Here is a 13,820-nt window from a genome sequence, read left to right on the forward strand (position 1 = left end):
TTTCTAGGAATGGAATCTATTCCTGGTGAAGATGCTGTGAACATTGTTGAAATGACAGCATAGGGTGTAGAATATGGCACAGCATAGGGTGTAGAAAATTAGCTGATAAAGCATCAGCAAGTGATGAGAAGATTGACTCAATTTTGAAGGAAGTACTACTGTGGATAAAATGTACATAAAACAGCACTGAGTGCTACAGAGGAATCTTTCAGGAAAGTAAAAGTCAACGTGAAAAACTTCACTGAAACCTTAGTTTAAGAAATTGCCACAGTCACCAGAAACTTCAGCAATCAACACCCTGAACAGTTAGCAGCCATCAACATCAAAGGGAAGAATTTCCACCAGAAAAAAGATTATGATTCACTGAAGACTTTCATATGATATTTAGTGTTTTTTCTTTTTTTTTTTTTTTTTTTAAGGAAAGACAGAGAGAAGGAAGGAAGGATGGAAGGAAGGAAGGGAGGAAGAAAGGGAAACATCTTTAAACATTTTCTTGTTTTATTGTATTTTGTTTGTTTGTTACATGGGCTGGGGCCGGGAATCGAACCGAGGTCCTCCGGCATAGCAGGCAAGCACTTTGCCCGCTGAGCCACCGCGGCCCGCCCTATTTAGTGTTTTTTAGCAATATATTTTTATTTCATAATTTTTTATTGATGACATTTTTATCATGGTTTAATATGCTATTTATACTGTAATAATCATCACTTTAATATTAAACTTCCTTATTATCCAAAATAATGTGGGTCATGACTCCCACATGTGTACATCTCCCTGGCAATGTGGGACAGAACTCTAGTGATTCTGACCCAGCATCATGGGATTGAGAAAGTCTTGTTGAACAAAAGGAATAAGAGAAATGAGACAAAATAACACTTCAGTGGCTGAGAGATTTCAAACAGAGTCAAGAGATTATCTTGGATGTTATTCTTATGCATTATATAGATATCCCTTTTTTAGTTTTTCATGCATTGGTGTGGGTGGAGGGAAGTACCTGAAATTGCTGAACTGTGTTCCAGTAGCCATGCTTCTTGAAGACAATTGCATACTGATAAAGCTTTTACAATACCATTTACAATGTGACTGTGTTACGGTGAAAATCTTCTGTGTGGTTTTCCTTTTATCCAGGATATAGACAAATGAGTAAAAAAAATAGATAAAAGTAAATGATAAGGGAGTAAGAAGTAATATATACTGTGTAGATTAAAATACCTGCTGTCAATGAGAAAGAGGGCTAAAGAGTATGGTATTTATGAGTTTTTTCTCTTTTCTTTTTATTACTTTTTCTGGAGTGGTGCAAATATTCAAAAAGTGATTGTGGTGATGAATACACAAATATATGACAATATGATGAGCTGTTGATTGCACACCAAGTATGGACTGTATGTGTATGCAGATTAGCCAATAAAAGCATTTTAAAAAGTCATTTCCATTTCAGTAAATATAAAAATATATGATTAATGTTTTGTACAGTACTGATTTTGGTCCACAAAACCTGGATCATAAAAATCAATAAATTCACATAACAATCACCAATTTTTAAGAAAACTTCCAAATAGATTAAGGCAACTTTGAATAATGAGATTTACATAGTAAGATCTAGACAAGACCAAATAAACAACAACAAAAAATTTCTGCACAAAACTAAAATTTCAAGTTCTCAATTTATTTTATGCCAAAAAAGTATAGAAACAAATAATATTTACACATTTTATAACATAACAATGAAAAAGGCAAGACAGGTGATAATCAAAAGAAGGAAAATATAGAAATAACATATAATTATTAAACTGAGAACTAGATAGATGTAACAAGTCCTGTGCATGGTCTAGTGTTAATCAGGCTTCTTCTTTCAGAATATTTTAGTGCACAATGCACCCAACTCACTCACTTCACACATACACCAACACAAACTTACCATAGAAATCATTTCAACACCCTCTAATATATAGAAAACTCCTCAAATATAACCACAACTTCAAAGAATTCCATAAATGCATTATCAATGCATGCTAAGGTGCAGACAAAGAGGTTCTATACAAAGTCGAATATTCAGGTTTAGGCTCTATTCCTGAGTACACCCAGACCAGGTAAAATCAGTGAGCAATTTGCTGCATCATATATTATTTTTATGAAGAATCAATCATCAGTCTAGCTATTATTTAAAGGGGTGGGTTGGGGGTGGGAATTTTCTATAAAGAAAGAGCAAAGAGGAAAGTCCCAAAGTTAAAGTTTTCCTTAGGCATTCTGACTTCAGATAAATTCAGCACATAGTACAATCCCTTATCTGAATGCAGAGCACCAGCTCTTGTTAATAAAACTACTGGGTATAAGCCATTGTGACTTTATTTCCTGCATCTAACAGCAGTTCATCCTGTGAACAGAAACTAAAGTTCCTGAATAAGAAAAGATATGTTTCCCATTTGATCCCACTGCAAATGTTGCTGGACGCTGGTTAAATTGAAATCCTCCTGACACTGAAGGCTGGGCTGGAACTACATGTGTGGCAGGACTTGTACCAAATGTGAACACACCTGATGGATTATTGTTTGCTAAGTTGAAATTTGTTGTGCTGCTGCTAAGTTGGAAAACAAAACTGGAATTAAGAGTTCTTCCAGAGGGCAGACCACAGTGGCTCAGCAGGCAAGAATGCCTGCCTGCCATGCCAGAGGACCCGGGTTCGATTCCCGGTGCCTGCCCATGTAAAAAAAAAAAGGTTTTCCAGAGACAAATGCAGACCAACTAGGCTGTTATGCAAACACGAGAGGCTGGTTATTGCTTGGTACTGTACCAAAAGTAGGTGGTGGTTCAGGCTGAGAACCAGTTGAAAATAATATTATTGAAGATGATACAGTTCTAAAGCCTGGGGGATTAGGCTGGTTGGCACTTTTACTTTACCCAAATGTTGGAGTCATTTTAGCACCAAATTCTGGACTGTCAGATAGTGTTGAAGGTCCAGTACCAAATACAAAGGATCCTGCAGAGCTAGATGTGGTTGTAGCTCCAAAGTTGAAACTGGAGATTGAAGTATAATTACTACTGGCTCCCAGATCAAAGACATGTAGAGTGACAGCTCTGCCAATGCTAGATGTGGTTGCTGGTTAACTATCTTGAGAAAATAGCAAAGACTAACATGTGCTGGATTCAGCAGAGTTCTCGAAGGCAGAGCTGTTCACAGGATTGCTGACCTGTCCAAACACAAAGGTGGCCACAGGTGGATTGGATGAAGTGATGGTTCTACCAAAATGCCACAACCAGCTGAAGTGGCTGGTGTACATGAACTAGAGGAACTGTTGTTTAAGAAATTAAAAGCTGGCTTTGCTTTTCTTCGATCAGCCATAGTATTGGTTTGAACTCCATAAGCAAAAACAGCCTTTGTTGACTGTTGTAATTCTGTCTCAGATGGTTTCATCATGTTGAAATTAAATGTTGACTTTGAAGATTTCTCATCTTTGATTTGCTCTAAATTTCCAAGTTTGCTTGGCACTTTTAATTCCTATGGTTCCAAAGTTGAAGCTGCTCTTTTTCTCAGATGTCACTACAGTAACAACAGCTGCAGGATCAGGGTTAACAACGTCCATGCCAAAGCTGGTATCACAATCCCAAGTTCCTACTGTTGGCTTAAATTTGTGTCCAAAGCCTGTCCCTGATGTAGAGACAGTTGGTTTGTCATTTATATTTGTGTGCCAATTCCAGTCTGCTTAACAGTGCTTCTTGGTGGCAACTTTGCAGCCTGACAGGCCATGCACATCTCATCTCTAACGTTGTCCTGGAGTAGATGTGTATCACACTGCCATGATGATTGAGCTTTTAAACTTCCCCCAAGTCCAATTACACTAGAAGTAAAGCTACTTATTGCTAATTTTGTATAAACTACTTGGCTTGTCATAGTATGCTGAGCAGCAAAAGAATCTGCCTTTAGTGATATGAAACCATGGGTTTTCAGAACATCTAGGACACTTCCTTATTTCAGAGATTTTGCATGTCAAAAAGTGCTCTCAGGATCTTCATCTGATTTCTTCTTACAGCTTGGACTATTCACAGCAGTGATATCTTGAGCTGAAGTACTTATCATTGGGTCTGAAGAACAAATGGTGTCAGAAAGTTCTGTATTTTCAGTAGGTACATTAAATGGAAATCCAGCAGATGATGGAGATAGTACCTGTGTCTCAGTTCATTTTATAATTGGAGATGAAAATGTAAACACAGGACTGTCACTGCTGCTTGGAGAAGTCATTTGTACCTTATTGTTTAATGATTGTGAATGACTGATGGTTGATGGGGAGAAAGGTGTGATCACAGAGGAACTAAAACTGCAGGAAGTCAGTGAAGAACTGGTGATTGATGGAGGGATTTTTGGTAATACTGGTACTTCCATGTCCTGCTCCACTGGCAATTTAGATGCAGTGAAGTGTATTCTCTCTTCTCTTATTTTGCAGCCTTCATTCCCTATTCCAGAAGATTACCCATTGCCTGAAGGCAGACTGAAATTTGGATCTGGAAAGCCACTTTCTTTTTCTCTATTTTGTTCTGGTATCTAACTTTTTTCATATTGAGTATAGTACTTGTGAACTATTCTTTGATTAGTCTTTCTCAATTCATGAGATGGGGTTAGAGATGGTTTAAAATGTACAGCGTGATTTATTGCTATGGAAACTGGCTTTGGGATCAAGAGTTTCTGAACAGGGGGATACAGAGAGTTTACCTTAACCATTTTGGCATGAAAATCTGTGGAATAAATACCACTTCTATCAAGAGAATTCACAGGAGAAGAAACAACTAAAGGAAATTTTTTTTGCATCCTGTAGAGGGCTGGACATCTTCTCTAAGGATTATAACACTCGCTGAGCTGCTAAACTAGCACACCAGGAGATTGTGCATTGAGTTGCTTAGCTTTCATCTGTCTTCTAACTGGTGCCTGATAAGGTGTACTTCATAGTTTAGACCATCCTGCAGCAGCTGCTGCCCCACTGTATGTTGTTTTTCCAGGGTAAAAAGGAGAATCTCCAAGCTGATATTTTTTAAGGATTGAAGATTTCCCAAGTGAAGAGGAAAGTGTTCCAAAGGCAGCCAAGTTGGATGCTGGTTTCTTTGAGCTGGTAGCAGTGTGCTGTGGGAGTGCATGAGAGGGCTCAGCCTCTGTGGACCACAGATGTGGTACTGAAGTATTCTTTGGAACAGCTCTATCTTTATCAGAAGCTCTTGAAAAAAAACACTGTTAGTTGAGCTATTATCATCATGCTGAGAGGCAGAGTCTTTAAATTCCTTTACAAGGGAAAATCCAGAACTGCCAATTGGCAGTGTCAATGATGTGAAAAGCTGGTGCTGTAAGGCAGGGGATTCCAACATGGAGAATCTCAGATGGTGTTGATGAAGAGAAGGATTTGACATATTTGCATAATTTGAAGCAGTGCTAGTTGTTGAGGGTTCTTCTGTATTATCGACTTTTGGTACAGGAGTGATCCTCGCATCACGAGTATTGGAGCTCCCTTCAGAGGTCAGCGTGAGATGTTCATCTTCTCTATTTTCCTGTCCACATGGTACTTCCCCTGTGTCTACTGAGCACCTGTGTACATCTTAATTCCTACTGAAGTATCTCTGCAGCCATCCTGGCATAATATTCCTAATCAATTCTGTAAGCCTGCTAAGGATACCCCGTTGCTGCTGTCGCCCCTGCATGTAAGGATTAACTGGTCTCTGTTGACCACATCATGTCCGGATATTGCTGCCACCCCCTCCTAGTCGTCTGGCTCCAGAGGCCATGGCGAGGCTCTGCAGCTCCTTGTCTGGACCATGAACCGGGCGGGTAATGGGGCTGATAAGGGGTGTGGAAGAGGCGGAGGCGGGACATTGGGACCATACCTGCTGGGATCTGGCCCAGATGTCCGCCGGATGATGCCACAATCACCCTGGGGACCGCGAGGTTGAGAAGGCAGTAGAGCAACAGTGCACACTGACAGAGAGGGGCTTGGTGGCAGAGAGACTGAGAAACTGGCTCAGGTCTGGTAGCCCCCTGCAGAGCCCTGCTCCTGTGACATCACGGTCTCTATGGAGATGCTGGGCAGAGAAAGGCGTGGAGGCCACACGCGCTGCTGGGGTCCTTCTGAACCCACGGCCGGTGGGAATTCATTCCCATTGCCCGGGTGGTCACTGCTGTACCTGAGGCCTCTGGCACCGCTTGCCTTCCCTTTAAGCACAGCAACTGCCCTGCCGCTGTGAACAGCGCAGCTGTGCCTATTCTGTTGTTTTTAATCAAGGTATAGCCATGCTTTTTATAACATAATTCTGTTGAGCACTTAACATACTACAGCATATTGTACACATAGCTTTTATATGCACTGGGAACCAAAACACAACGTGGAATTCAGTTTATTGCAATTCTTGCTGAACTGCAGTAGTCTAGAACTAAATCCTCAATATCAGGGACCTGCCTGGATAAAGATTAGGTGCTGCCCAGCGGTATGGGGGAGAAAGGGAGGGATGAGTAAGTGAAGACTAAGAGATTTTTAGGAACTGTGATATTTTTCTTTCTGCCTCTCTTGCCCAAATTTAGCTAATTGATTAGATTTCTTTGTGTCCTACTCTGATGATTTTGGCAGTATGGTAGTGCAATAGAAGTATAAGATGTGAAGCTTTCTTCACATTATCTGGAAGCCAATGTTCACTGTTAACGGTGGCATCAATGGCGACGGCGGGAGGGAAAAGGCAGAGCACTTGTCTTTTGTCTTCGGCACTGAGAGTGAGTGGCAAAGCGAATTATTTATTTTATTTCAAAATTGGAGCATGGCCTCTGAAGTCAGACGCTCTCCATGCACTTTGGCCGACCTTTAGCCAGACCGCTGCCCTCTAGAATATTCACTGTAACCCTCAGAGCTCTTCCCAGTCTGCTGTTGGTTTGTGCTGCGCTGAGGTACACGGAGATACAGGAGCTACAATGAATTTTTTAGGAGATTTTTACATAAATGGAGAATTATGGCGAAGTGGAGGAGATGAGCATCTGTGATAATCCTGCTGCTTTGCCCTTTGAGCTTGAGCCCCACTAGCCTTCAGGGCAGACCCTTTGTGAGCCGCTGCAGGATTGTCAAAGTTGACAAAACCAAACCCTTTGCATGTGTTCCTTGTCTTATCCAAAGTTGCCTTTGTGGAGACTGGTTTTCCACAAGGCTGACACACCTTCCCCAGGCCTTGGCCGTGGTGCTGCCAGGAAGTCTTTGGATATTCATTTATTGACCTGATCCCACCCTGAGATGCTCCTACTGCTGCTGCTGTGACTGCTGGTGGAGCTGGGCCTGGGAGTGGCCATGGGTGGGCTGGGACCAAAGACTGTTGCTCCAGATGGGGCATCCTACAGTGCTGCTGCCCGGGGATGACCGCTGCAGGGGGAAAGAACATCCAGGCAGGCGTGCGATGTGGGGGCGGAGCTGCCCCACTGAGAGGGAGGAGCAGGGGGATGGTCCAGTGGCCTGAGGGACTGCAGCTGTGGGCTAGGGCCAACTTCCCCGCCCTCGACCTCTGGACTCCCTACAAGTGCGGTGGGTGCGGCAAGGGGCGCCCCGCCCAGATAATGGTCGCTGCCCTGTGGGCCATGGACCTAGGGCTTCTGGCTCTCCAGGGGCAGCGGTGTTGTTTTCATCACTGTTGCTTTGTGATAAGTTTTAAGACGGAGAAGTGCGATTCATCCAACATCATTCTTCTTTTTCAAAATAGCTTTAGTTATTTACGGTCCCTTACTGCTCCATATAAATTTGGCGACTGGTTTTTCCATTTCTGCACTGAAGGCAGTAGGAACTCTGATTGAGGTTGCAGTGAATCTGTATATTGCTTTGGTAGTATTGCCATACTAATGATATTCAGTCTTCCAAAGCATGAGCATGGAATGTCCTTCCATTTATTTAGGTTTCTAAAATTTCTTTTAGCAATTTTTTGTAGTTTTCTATGTACGAGTCCTTTACAACCTTACTTATATTTATTGCTAGGCCTTTGAATTCCCTTAGTTGCTATTGTGAGTGGTTCTTTTTCTTGATTTCTTCTTCAAATTGTACACTGCTTGTGTATAGATATACTACTAATTTGGGGATGTTGACCTTGTACCCTGTCAGTATGCTGAATTCATTTATTTTCCTTAGTAGCTTTGTTGTGGATTTTTTCATTTATATGGAATCATGTCATCAATACACAGGAAGTATAAAGTTTTATTTCTTCCTTTCCTATTTGGATGCTTTTACTTATTTTTCTTAATTAATTGCTCTGACAAGATTTTCCAGCACAATGTTGAATAACATTGGTGACAATGGGTACTCTTGTCTTGTTCCTGATCTTAGTAGGAAAGCTTTCAATCTTTTACCATTATTTAGGATATGGGTTTTTATATACACCCCTTATTATGTTAAGGAAGTTTCCTTCTACTCCTAGTGTGCTTAGTGGTGCTATTAAGAAAGGGTACTGTATTTTGTCAAATACCTTTTCTGCATCAATTGAGGAGATCAAGCAGTTTGTGTCCTTCACTCTGTTAATGTAGTGTATTATATTAATTGATTTTCCTTTATTCAGCCAATCTTCCATACCAGATATAAATCTCACCTCTTGATCACTAATTTAGTCTCTTTACTGGAAATTGTTTCTTTAGGTCTTCTACTTGTTCTTAAGTCAATTTAGGTAGTTTGTGTGTTTCTGAGAATTTATCCATCTCATTTAGGTTATCTACAATCATTCATGGTATTCTCTTATAATTATTTTTATTTCAGTGGGATTGGTAGCAATGCCCCATTTTCATTTCTGATTTTTTTGTTATTGTTATCCTTTTATCCTTTTTTTTCCTTTGTCAATGTAGCTAAAGTTTTGTCAACTTTTCTGATCTTTTCAAGAACCATCTTTTGGTGTTTTTTATTCTCTCTGTTGTTTCTTTGAATTCCATTTCCTTTTTTTTTGTCTTTTTTTTATTAATTAAAAAAATTAACTAACACAACATTAGAAATCAATCCATTCTACATATGCAATCAGTAATTCTTAATATCATCACATAGGTGTATGGTCATCATTTCTCAGTACATATGCATCGATTTAGAGAAAGAAATAGCACGACAACAGAAAAAGAAATAAAGTGATAACACAGAGAAAACACAAATAAAAATAAAAAGTACAAAAATATATAAGAGAAAGAAAAAAAAACTATAGATCAGATGCAGCTTCATTCAGCGTTCCAACATAATTACATTACAATTAGGCAGTATTGTGCTGACCATTTTTTTTAGACATCATACCATTCTACATATGCAATCAGTAATTCTTAACATCATCACATAGATGCATGATCATCGTTTCTTAGTACATTTGCATCGGTTTAGAAGAACTAGCAGTATAACAGAAAAAAAAATAGAATGTTAATATAGAGAAAAAAAAAGTAATAATAATAAGAAAAAAACAAACAAAACAAAACAAAACAAGAACCTATAGCTCGGATGCAGCTTCGTTCAGTATTTTAACATGATTACTTTACAATTAGGTATTATTGTGCTGTCCATTTTTGAGTTTTTGTATCTAGTCCTATTGCACAGACTGTATTCCATCAGCTCCAATTACCCATTATCTTACCCTGTTTCTAACTCCTGCTGAACTCTGTTACCAATGACATATTCCAAGTTTATTCTCGAGTGTCGATTCACATCATTGGGACCATACAGTATTTGTCTTTTAGTTTTTGGCTAGACTCACTCAGCATAATGTTCTCTAGGTCCATCCATGTTATTACATGCTTCAGAAGTTTATCCTGCCTTAAAGCTGCATAATATTCCATCGTATGTATATACCACAGTTTGTTTAGTCACTCGTCTGTTGATGGACATTTTGGCTGTTTCCATCTCTTTGCAATTGTAAATAACGCTGCTATAAACATTGGTGTGCAAATGTCCATTTATGTCTTTGCCTTTAAGTCCTTTGAGTAGATTCCCAGCAATGGTATTGCTGGGTCGTATGGCAATTCTATATTCAGCTTTTTGAGGAACCGCCAAACTGCTTTCCACAGTGGTTGCACCATTTGGCATTCCCACCAACAGTGGATAAGTGTGCCTCTTTCACCGTATCCTCTCCAGCACTTGTCATTTTCTGTTTTGTTGATAATGGCCATTCTGGTGGGTGTGAGATGATATCTCATTGTGGTTTTGATTTGCTTTTCTCTAAAGGCCAGGGACATTGAGCATCTCTTCATGTGTCTTTTGGCCATTTGTATTTCCTCCTCAGAGAGGTGTCTATTCAAGTCTTTTTCCCATTTTGTAATTGGGTTGGCTATCTTTTTGTTGTTGAGTTGAACAATCTCATTATAAATTCTGGATACTAGACCTTTATCTGATATGTCGTTTCCAAATATTGTCTCCCATTGTGTAGGCTGTCTTTCTACTTTCTTGATGAAGTTCTTTGATGCACAAAAGTGTTTAATTTTGAGGAGTTCCCATTTATTTCTTTCCTTCTTCAGTGCTCTTGCTTTAGGTGTAAGGTCCATAAAACCGCCTCCAATTGTAAGATTCATAAGATATCTCCCAACATTTTCCTCTAACTGTTTTATGGTCTTAGACCTAATGTTTAGATCTTTGATCCATTTTGAGTTAACTTTTGTGTAGGGTGTGAGATATGGGTCTTCTTTCATTCTTTTGCATATGAATATCCAGTTCTCTAGGCACCATTTATTGAAGAGACTGTTCTGTCCCAGGTGAGTTGGCTTGACTGCCTTATCAAAGATCAAATGTCCATAGATGAGAGGGTCTATATCTGAGCACTCTATTCGATTCCATTGGTCGATATATATATCTTTATGTCAATACCATGCTGTTTTGACCACTGTGGCTTCATAATATGCCTTAAAGTCAGGCAGTGCAAGACCTCCAGCTTCGTTTTTTTTCCTCAAGATGTTTTTAGCAATTCGGGGCACCCTGCCCTTCCAGATAAATTTGCTTATTGGTTTTTCTATTTCTGAAAAATAAGTTGTTGGGATTTTGATTGGTATTGCATTGAATCTGTAAATCAATTTAGGTAGGATTGACATCTTAACTATATTTAGTCTTCCAATCCATGAACACGGTATGCCCTTCCATCTGTTTAGGTCTTCTGTGATTTCTTTTAGCAGTTTTTTGTAGTTTTCTTTATATAGGTTTTTTGTCTCTTTAGTTAAATTTATTCCTAGGTATTTTATTCTTTTAGTTGCAATTGTGAATGGGATTCGTTTCTTGATTTCCCCCTCCGCTTGTTCATTGCTAGTGTATAGAAATGCTACAGATTTTTGAATGTTGATCTTGTAACCTGCTACTTTGCTGTACTCATTTATTAGCTCTAGTAGTTTTGTTGTGGATTTTTCCAGGTTTTCGATGTATATTATCATATCGTCTGCAAACAGTGATAGTTTTACTTCTTCCTTTCCAATTTTGATGCCTTGTATTTCTTTTTCTTGTCTAATTGCTCTGGCTAGAACCTCCAACACAATGTTGAATAATAGTGGTGATAGTGGACATCCTTGTCTTGTTCCTGATCTTAGGGGGAACGTTTTCAATTTTTCCCCATTGAGAATGATATTAGCTGTGAGTTTTTCATATATTCCCTCTATCATTTTAAGGAAGTTCCCTTGTATTCCTATCCTTTGAAGTGTTTTCAACAGGAAAGGATGTTGAATCTTGTCGAATGCCTTCTCTGCATCAATTGAGATGATCATGTGATTTTTCTGCTTTGATTTGTTGATATGGTGTATTGCATTAATTGATTTTCTTATGTTGAACCATCCTTGCATACCTGGGATGAATCCTACTTGGTCATGATGAATAATTCTTTTAATGTGTTGTTGGATACGATTTGCTAGAATTTTATTGAGGATTTTTGCATCTATATTCATTAGAGAGATTGGTGTATAGTTTTCTTTTCTTGTAATATCTTTGCCTGGTTTTGGTATGAGGGTAATGTTGGCGTCATAGAATGAATTAGGTAGTTTTCCCTCCACTTCGATTTTTTTGAAGAGTTTGAGGAGAGTTGGTACTAATTCTTTCTGGAATGTTTGATAGAATTCACATGTGAAGCCGTCTGGTCCTGGACTTTTCTTTTTAGGAAGCTTTTGAATGACTGCTTCAATTTCTTTACTTGTTATTGGTTTGTTGAGGTCATCTATGTCTTCTTGAGTCAAAGTTGGTTGTTCATGTCTTTCCAGGAACCCGTCCATTTCATCTAAATTGTTGTATTTATTAGCGTAAAGTTGTTCATAGTATCCTGTTATTACCTTCTTTATTTCTGTGAGGTCAGTAGTTATGTCTCCTCTTCCATTTCTGATCTTATTTATTTGCATCCTCTCTCTTCTTCTTTTTGTCAATCTTGCTAAGGGCCCTCTCTCTTCTTTTTGTCAATCTTGCTAAATCTTATTGATTTTCTCATAGAACCAACTTCTGGCCTTATTGATTTTCTCTATTGTTTTCATGTTTTCAATTTCATTTATTTGTGCTCTAATCTTTGTTATTTCTTTCCTTTTGCTTGCTTTGCGGTTAGCTTGTTGTTCTTTCTCCAGTTCTTCCAAATGGATAGTTAATTCCTGAATTTTTGCCTTTTCTTCTTTTCTGATATAGGCATTTAGAGCAATAAATTTCCCTCTTAGCACTGCCTTTGCTGCGTCCCATAAGTTTTGATATGTTGTGTTTTCATTTTCATTCACCTCGAGGTATTTGCTAATTTCTCTAGCAATTTCTTCTTTGACCCACTCGTTGTTTAGGAGTGTGTTGTTGAGCCTCCACGTATTTGTGAATTTTCTGGCACTCTGCCTATTATTGATTTCCAACATCATTCCTTTGTGGTCCAAGAAAGGGTTGTGTAAGATTTCAATCTTTTTAAATTTGTTAAGACTTGCTTTGTGACCCAGCATATGGTCTATCTTTGAGAATGATCCATGAGCACCTGAGCAAAAGGTGTATCCTGCTGTTGTGGGATGTAATGTCCTATAAATGTCTATTAAGTCTAGTTCATTTATAGTAATATTCAGATTCTCTATTTCTTTGTTGATCCTCTGTCTAGATGTTCTGCCCATTGATGAGAGTGGTGAGTTGAAGTCTCCAACTATTATGGTATATGAATCTATTTCCCTTTTCAGTGTTTGCAGTGTATGCCTCACGTATTTTGGGGCATTCTGGTTCGGTGCATAAATATTTATGATTGTTATGTCTTCTTGTTTAATTGTTCCTTTTATTAGTATATAGTGTCCTTCTTTGTCTCTTTTAACTGTTTTACATTTGAAGTCTAATTTGTTGGATATTAGTATAGCCACTCCTGCTCTTTTCTGGTTGTTATTTGCATGAAATATCTTTTCCCAACCTTTCACTTTCAACCTATGTTTTTCTTTGGGTCTTAGATGTGTTTCCTGTAGACAGCATATAGAAGGATCCTGTTTTTTAATCCATTCTGCCAATCTATGTCTTTTGATTGGGGAATTCAGACCATTGACATTTAGTGTTATTACTGTTTGGATAATATTTTCCTCTAACATTTTGCCTTTTGTATTATATATATCATATCTGATTTTCCTTCTTTCTACACTCTTTTCCATATCTCTCTCTTCTCTCTTTTTGTATCTGACTCTAGTGCTCCCTTTAGTATTTCTTGCAGAGCTGGTCTCTTGGTCACAAATTCTTTCAGTGACTTTTTGTCTGAGAATGTTTTAATTTCTCCCTCATTTTTGAAGGATAATTTTGCTGGATATAGGAGTCTTGGTTGGCAGTTTTTCTCTTTTAGTATTTTAAATATATCATCCCACTGTCTTCTAGCTTCCATGGTTTCTGCTGAGAAATCTGCACATAGTCTTATTGGGT

General features: G+C 38.7%; 1 pseudogene; it reads right to left on the reverse strand.

Annotated features, from left to right (window-relative positions):
• Positions 1-2,355: 2,355 nt before the first annotated feature.
• On the reverse strand, positions 2,356-5,760 carry LOC143673036 (nuclear pore complex protein Nup153-like; annotated as a pseudogene).
• Between the last annotated feature and the right edge of the window lie 8,060 nt (positions 5,761-13,820).

This window comes from Tamandua tetradactyla (assembly GCF_023851605.1).
Source record: "Tamandua tetradactyla isolate mTamTet1 chromosome 25 unlocalized genomic scaffold, mTamTet1.pri SUPER_25_unloc_2, whole genome shotgun sequence".
Taxonomy (NCBI): Eukaryota; Metazoa; Chordata; class Mammalia; order Pilosa; family Myrmecophagidae; genus Tamandua; species Tamandua tetradactyla.